Source organism: Neolamprologus brichardi, chromosome 11 (genome assembly GCF_056152115.1).
Source record: "Neolamprologus brichardi isolate AB-2024 chromosome 11, ASM5615211v1, whole genome shotgun sequence".
NCBI classification, from domain to species: domain Eukaryota; kingdom Metazoa; phylum Chordata; class Actinopteri; order Cichliformes; family Cichlidae; genus Neolamprologus; species Neolamprologus brichardi.
In genome coordinates this window covers 521,116-530,054 of record NC_142114.1, presented here as the reverse complement: position 1 = coordinate 530,054, position 8,939 = coordinate 521,116, and positions in this window count along the sequence as shown.

Genomic DNA, 8,939 nt, shown 5'->3' with positions numbered 1-8,939 from the left:
GCATAATGCACCATAATATGCATATTTATGGTGTGTATTGTTCATGTCAGTTTGTATGCAAAGAGAAATATTGCAGTCAGTTGTACACCCCCACTGCTGGAACAATGCGCAGCCTGCATTATTTTTCATATGTTTATGTGAGACTGTTGTATCCAATTAGTGGCAGTGTGGTAATAAGGTTTTTTTCTTTAACAACAACAACAAAATTAAATATTTAAAAAAAAAAAAATTTTTCAGAGGAAATAACAACAGCTGATTTTCATATTGCAGACAAAACGAGGATCTCTAAAACTGCCATAGCATGTTCACTATGTGGTGGCTGTGCATGTGCAGATATGCCACATCTGTTAGCTCAGGAATCAGAATAGCAGACACACCACATCCCGTCTGGATGCTCTCATACAATGTTTGGCTTTATGGATATCATGGACATACAGTGCTGCATACAATACACTTACAACTAGAAGTATACACACTCACGAAACGTCTCAAACACACAACAAACTGTCTGTGGATACGAGCATAAGTGCTTTGTCTCGCTTCTGTCATTCTCCCTGACCGACACACAGGCAGAAGTACAGAACACGACATCAACTGATGCACTCTTAACACAGCTACGTGAAAATGCACATGGATAATAATGTGCACATTAACATAACTGGATGGTACACGTTCTGTCATATGTTCTTTAAAATGCAGCATAGAAAGATGTTGATATCTGTGCCTGAGCCGCAGCACTTCTTTTGCAACAGAATGTCGCAGAAATGCAGTGTGACTGAAATTAAGGCTTTAGAAAAACACTTCACATTTTTGAGTGGCATCTAGCAGCGGCATCCTCGTCAAAGAAGGCTACTTAGCTTAACATGCGGCTCATGAAGCTAAAATAGGTTAATGATACAATTTGTTACACAAGCATAGTGGTTAAAATCGGTTTCCGAGCTGCAAGTTACTCCACATGGCGGCATGTAAATGGGGCAGTGAAGAATATGGCTGCAGCGAGCTCAGCCTTGACTGCAGGGCTTCTTTGTGCACCTGTCAATCATACAGCCTGTCGATATGAGCCCTGGCGCCCATTAGCCTTGCCTTATGGTGCCAGTAACTGCAGGAATCTGCTGTATGCACTTCTCTTTTGTGTTGAGTACAACACTGATATATATCTGTAGATAGAATGATAGGTAGTTATGCTGTAGGCATAACACATATGCCTACAGCATGCCTACAACATGTCTACTAGCTATGTAGACATGTTTCTAAAACAGAAGTAATTTTCTTTGTTTTCCAGTTGTAGTTCACTGATTTGCGGTTCTGTTTTTAATTCATATATGTATTGTTTTGCGGAGTGTGTCTGTGTGTTCTTCCGTGTTTGCAGTGTATTCATTTCTTTTTGGCCCTCCTTTTGCTTACTTCCAAAAGGGTTAGTTTCTTATGTGGTTTTCTGTGATTTACTTTCCTCCTTTGTTGTTTTCCCACCCACATTAGTGTCTGTTCCTTGTGTCTCTACACTTCCTAATGTGTGTATTTAATGTGCATTCTCGCTCAGTCTTTGTCAAGTTGCTGTCACTGCATCTCCCTCATGTGAATCCACATTATTTCATCTCCTCTGTCCTTTGTCTGTCTCCTTCTTCTTGCCAAAGGAACTATTATCGAGGGTGCATAAGATGTATCCTTTGCTGATGAGTTTGTTGAGTTTTTTATTATCTTCAGAATGCAAAAGAGCACACTGTTGGAATATACAAACTATGGCAGGAGGAGGCCTCTTTAAATGGCTTTTTATTCATAAGCTGGTTTATTTATTTAAGTTAATCAGACTTTGTACGGTTCCGTGATTCTGCATGTGCGTAATGTAACAGTATAAAACCGCTGTTGTGAATGTTGTTAGTTTTACATTATTATGTCTCAGATCACAAAATACAGCTATAGGTGGGCAACAAGCATAAATGTTTATGATGCAGTTTTGTCAAATGTCATGTTTATAATGATGGACCCCCTCATGCCTCTTCTTCATCTGCTCACGTCTCTGGGGGAGGGACTAAGATGCCAGGAAATGAAGGTGAGCTTTCATGGTTCTTGGATGGTTACTGTTCGACTTTGGATTCTTTTATTGAATTGTCATTGGATTTTCCTCTCTCTGTCTATAGTTAAGGTCACAAGTCCAATATTTTTAACAAAACTGCCAGTTTCTGTTGTCTACAGCTTGGCTCTTCTTCAGGTAATATACCAATACGGCAGAACTGTGTACATCACAGAATTTTTTTTTTTTTTTTAAAGTCTTCAAAGCTACACAGAATTGTAACCCAGTTTAACACATATGGTTAGATTATGGTTAATCACAATTGTTTGCAGACATTTAGGCACACATGACTTCATAAGCAAACATGATTAGATTGGTGAATGTGAAATTGAAAATATGTTCAATACTGAAGTTTTTTAAGTTGTTAAGTACTTTTTTATGGGAATGGCAGGAAAGTTTAATGGACCCAAATGCAGGAATAATCTTAAAATAAGCTTTAGTTCTTTGTGGTCCAAAAATCCAAAATCCCAAACATAGCAAAGACTCCTAACACCCAGAATATGCTTAGAAAGCTCAGACGAAGCCCAGCAAGGAGAAGACACATGAACAACGGGACAAGGTAACATAATTAAATACAAAACACCAGCAACTTGTGACTATCAAAATAAAACAGGAAGCGGGAACTGTAACTAAATGGGGAATGCAGAAACATCACTGAACTTAACACAGGAGAGCGACACAATTGTAATACTATGATAATATGGTGGTTGATTAAAATACGTACTTGAAATAAAAAGTCCTTATTATTTGTATTCGTATATAGAAACTACATGATCACAGTACATCATCACATGTTCTTATATACGTTGCATGTACATGCCACAGGGTTTCAGTTTTAAAAATTGCCAAGTTTTTATTTCCTATCTGGTGTGACTTTACCATTCCACTCCATTACAGACAGAAGTACGGTGGCTGGGAAGTGCAAATCACATTCACAACATCAACAACAAAATAACTTTTCCGAAAACACTTTTACATAAAAAAAACAAAACAAATAAAAACATTGACAATGAAATAACATTTCAGAAAACACTTTAACAAGTCCGCAACAAATTATAAGTGGCTCTTGACGGAAAGGGATTGTCTGAAATACCAGAAGTGACTCAACGATTAGGCTTACTCCATATTTGTAGTACAGAAAAGTGATTTGTATTCAGCTAAACGAGGGCTTTTCAGAGAAGTAGTGTTCAGTTAATGTTTGAAGAGACTTCACAAAAGAGTATGGGTGAGAAAATGATGTTCAGATTTTTAAATGTCACGGGGATTTTCTTAAAAAATATCCAGACCTTAAAACCATCATGGCCCACACTTCAGCCCAGCAGGTGGCGGTAAAGCGCCTTTGAATTAGCGGCAGAAGAAGCAGCAGCAGCTAAACGCGGGATGCACAAAAAGGAGTGAAGAGGCTGAAGCTAACGCCACAAAACGGGCAAAACATTTTCCATTTATCCATGTAGTGCAGCGAGCACCGTCAGGGTAATAAATGTAACAAAGCGCTGTGAGGAGTTAGTGTCTAGACAGTTGTTGACATCCTGCTGCTTCTTCTTCTGCCGCTAATTTAAAGGCGCTTTACGGTTACCTGCTGGGCTGGAGTGTGGACCATGACGGTTTTAAGGCCTGGATATTTTCTTAAGAAAATCCCCGTGACATTTAAAAATCTGAACATCATTTTCTCACCCATACTCTTTTGTAAAATCTCTTCAAACATTAACTGAACACAACTTTCCCTGAAAAGCCCTCGTTTAGCTGACTACAAATCACTTTTCTGTACTACAAATATGGAGTAAGCCACTTCCGGTATTTCAGACAATCCCTTTCTGTCATGAGACACTTGTTAATTTGTTGCAGACTTGTTAAAGTGTTTTCTTAAATGTTATTTTGTTGTCATTTTTTTAATTTGTTTTTTTATGTAAAACTGTTTTCTGAAATGTTATTTTGTTGTCAATTTATTTATTTGTTTTTTTTAATGTAAAAGTGTTTTCGGAAATGTTATTTTGTTGTTGATGTTGTAAATGTGATTTGCACTTCCCAGCCACCGTATAGAAGGCAATCTTTGCATACTATATATATATCCAAAGAACCGTGTTCGACACAAAAGGCCACAAATAGTTGTTCTGAACAGCGGGTGTGGCTGTTTATTCCATTGAGGTAAAATACCTCCTCCTCTTTTCAGTCAGTTGTTTTTGTCCTAATTGATATTAATGTGGGGGTTAAAGTGTCTGACCTGTCGTGTTGAAAGTCTTTTCCTCTCATGGTGACAGTGTAAATGTATTTAGGCTTATGGTTTATAGGTGACTCAATCTTTAAAAATAACAGAAAGATATGAGCTCCTATTTATTTATGCTCTAGAAAGAACCATGAGGTCCTTGTCAAAACTATTTCACAGACTAAACTTAAGTCTGGTGGCAACAGAGCCTTCTCTGTGGCAGGTCCCAGACTCTGGAATAGCCTTCCTCTTGATATTAGATCTGCACAAACATTCAAACATTTTAAATTATTACTAAAGACACATTTTTAAGGTCTGGTTTAAACACACATTGACCTAAACATTTTGGTTTTAACAGCCTTAGTTGTTGTTTTAGGTGTTTTTACTGACTTATTTGTCTTTCTATATTTTCCTGCATCATTGTTTTGCATTTTATTTACTTTAGTGGCATTTTACATTGTTAAGCACTAGGGGTAGAGCCGAACCCGAATACGGTATTCGGAAAGGCACAAATAATGTGTCGAACAAATATTTCGGAAATATTTGTATTCGGGAACAAGGAAAAAATTTATATCAAAAAGCTAAATTTCCTTATGAGAACATGACCGGATGAGTGAGTGATGTGTGAAAGAGGTGACTGACACGGGCTGCTCCACACAGCAAAAGAGAAGGCTCGGCTGAGCGAAAAAAGAGTGAACTGCATCACGATTTCTGTTGAATCTATTTTTTTGTACCTGAACTGGGTTCCGGTTTCTAACTTTCGCAAATATCGCGAGATTATTCCATTGCGCTGCATTATTGACCTCTGCAGTCAGGTGCTCTCATGTTCGTTCTGTTTATGTAGCTATGTTAGCTTGGTAATTTAGACAATAGGCTGTTGACAGAGTAACGTTAACGTTCGGTTAAAAAGGTTAAAACAATGCTTGTGTAGTTGTCACTCATTAACTTAGCTGAAACTCCCCACATGGATTTGGGGAACCAAATAGAAGAGTGTTGCTGCTGCTGAGCCATCTGGCAATAACATAAATAACATAACAGCCAATGTTATGTTATGTTATTTTCTTTTCAATGACGTACCTTGTTACATGTTCAGTGCTGGATTTATGGAAAAACATCAACTAATATTGCATATCCATAATTATTATAATGGATATAATTAAAGAATACTTACACTAGTGTAATACAAAAAAACTGGATTTTTACGCCTATTTTGAATTTTACTCGAATACAAATACAAATACTTTTCCCTCCTCAACAAATACATATACAGATACAAATACTGGTTGCTTTGCACGGTATTTGTATCTGTACAAAGTGCTCTATTAAGCACTTTGTGCAGCATGGACTGGTTGGAAATGTGCTATATAAATAAACTTGACCTTCACCTTGACCTTGAGCTGAAAGATATGTATAACAGTCATCGTTCAAATAGCTGATGACCACATGTACCACATGTGGGATGAGGCTGTTGCCATTCCATCTTTTCTTATAACTTGAATGTTCCTATTGCATTTCAAGTGGTTCGAAATTGGTAATAATTGAATATGTTCCCTTTAAGCTTTAACTGTACCAAGTTTGATGAAAAAAATTCCTGTAGGCTGGGTCTTTGCTAGCAGCATTAAGTGGGGAACACTGAAGGAACAGAACGAAAACATAACTCATATAAAGACTATACTATTAAGAACTATATAGAAGAACTATAAAGACAACTATAAAGAACCCCAAACTAAAACAGAAAAAGGAAAAGAAAAACAATCAAAGGAATCATAAATTCTTTAAAAATGAAACTAATAGATAAATCATTCTTGAAACCAAAAGAAAACATAAACTCATAAAAACATCCAAACCGAAGGTCAAAGAACCAGAGACTGTGACAGTTTTCAGTTGTTTCAATTCTGTAAATTTAGTCCTTAATTTCTCTCAGTCATCAGATCTTTTAATTTGAACAAATTAGCATAAAAATTACAGCGGTGCAAACCCTTTTAGGATCTCAAGTAATAAGAGAAATTATGAAGTCTAATATGTATATACAAGGTCTGAATGATGTCAGTTAGTGTGGTGTGGGCTAGGCTCATTTCCCAGTCCATTGTGATTGCATGTGGATGACGATCGATACCTCCTCTCACAGGCAAAACTAACTGACTTCATCCATAGCTGAGCATGTGCATCAATCCATAGGTGGCACATAGTTGTGGTGACTGATGTATTTGGGTAAATGAATTGGAATGAGTGTTTTCAAATGGTTGAAGAAAAATCCCTTCAGTCAAAATGCTGCATTCATCTTTGCATTCGTCTCTGCTTAAGATGTAAAAGGAGACGCTGCCGCAGACGCTGGGAGCTTTTTCCTTTTAACCACCATAGAAGTAAACAGCTTTGCTCTAAATAATGTTTGCTTATGTGTTCTCAGCACCATACTGTATCTTACATTCACGGATAATCCCTTTCACTTTCTTGTTCTTAAATAAAAATATATGGTTTTATTGTCTCCTTTTTACATAGTTTGACTGTACTTCAGTGTTGTAGTGTTGTCACAGCTTTACGCCTCTGAAAATATTCATATTTATTATCTTTAAATAATTTATATTAGTAATAATGAGGCATTTGCAATAGATAAGAATTAGATTAGAAAATTTCTTCCAATCCACCCTGGAAGGCTGCTCTTCATTTAGAGAGGAGGTGAACCCTTAGCTGGGCACAGATGTCAAGCCAGCTGTAGAAATACTCCTGCTCAAGACTTTTTATTCAAGCACATGCACACTCTGGTCACCTTCCTTCATGGTTTGGTGGGTATTCATTCAATCAGACCACCTTCCCTCTTCCAAACACACACACATAGTCATTCACACTGTACACATTAGCATGTCTCACCCCAGCAATTAAACCCAGCCTACTGTAACATATAGGCCAAGCTTGGTCATTAACAACTGATTAAAATATGCTTACATGAATTAATGCAAGCAGTTACATATCAATGTGAGAATCAGTATTTTAAGGATAAAGCAACACTGAGGACATAATGCTATGTTCAAGTGGTCTATGTTCAAAAGAGTGCCTACACAACTGAGATAATTGAGACAACAGGTTGGGTCATTAGAAATACGGTCAAATATATGAGATTAAAATTATATCTAATGGATAAAATTGGCAACTGTCATGTAGTCCAATTTTTATGCTTATTTATAATCACTGTATTCAGTTCTGTCTGAGTAGTCTCGCAAGCAGAATCTGATCAGTGAAGGATAAAGGTGTGTGAGAGTTTGGTGAATCATTAAACAATATATGAAACCCTCTTCACAGCTCACATCTTGGACTTTGATGGACAGAGTCTGGTTTTTAAACCTGCTGGAATAAGACCACATATGACATTAAGTCAGGTGCAGCATTAAAATGAGCAGCTAGGATGGAGGTTGGTTGCAAAGCAGCTTGCAGATGCACAGCAACTGTAGACAGTCCAAAGCAGTTTAAATAGCATGTTTCTATACATTTAATCAAGGTGTGACAATTGGATGTGCAAAAGGGTATTAGCTTAGTTAATGTTGGCTTTGGTCAGATCAGCTGTTCTATAGGGATTGAGACTGAGTTCCACTTTGTGGTTTGCCACAAGTTAACACTATGGCATTTATCCACCTATCAGTCTGACGTCATTAGCCGTTTCTGGGTCCAAACTCCTCTTCAGGTCCCAAAGTGAAACAAACACTGCAGTATCACTGAGAGTTACAAAGTGTCTAAATTCTTTAATCTTTAATAAAATGATCAGTGTGGCTGCTCTACCAGGTGAGTTTAACATCCAGGCATCCTGTGATCGCCAGGATCCTGTAAATGGACCAAACTTCAGTCAGGAGAACAACTGAGATAATCCATCCACAATACGAGGTTAGTCAGTAAAATACTGCTGCATGGTCTGGACTGTAGTTACAGCGTAAGGTTTTAAAAACTGAGCTTTAAAACATGCTGCTGATGAATATTGGTAATAAAAACCGAGAGAGGCCGACACTGATCACTGACTTTTTTTTAGGGGCTTGTTCAGATTAAATAGAATAAGACAAAAACTGAACAGCCTTAATAAATGCAGAGTAGTTTGGACCTGGAAGCAGGGTTCATACGCCATCACTTAAAGATAATAGATAAGGAAATTTCTCCCCAATTCTGCTCCATAAGTAGCATTAAATGCAGGTATAATGTCCAGGCTCAAAATGGTAGCAGGATCTGGCAAATCTGTCATATCAATCACACTGTAACTGCTGAAGAGCAGCATCTTCCTGAACTGACTGAGGTGAAAGTGAGGATGAATGGACAGCAATTTGACCAACTGCAGGAGAGATGACAGCTCACAGCGAGGCAGACAGCCGCTTAGCCACTGAGTCCTAACCTCTGTCTTTTTCTTTGGCTGTCTTTCTACCGCTCTCTTTCTGCTCATCTGTTTGTTCCTTGCATCACCAAATCATGACTGCTCTCCTTGTTCCCATTTTATCATACATTTGATTCCTATACTTAAAAAATATCTCCTGAAGAGGCTTCATTGATTCAGTCTACAACCCTTCGAGGCATCCCTCTCCTATTCCTTTCCTCTATTCATCAGTATCTTTTCCTCTTCCTTTTCATCCCTCCTTTCATTCCCACACTTCCTTCCACTCCCATTCTCCCTCATCCTTCTTTCCTTCCTTC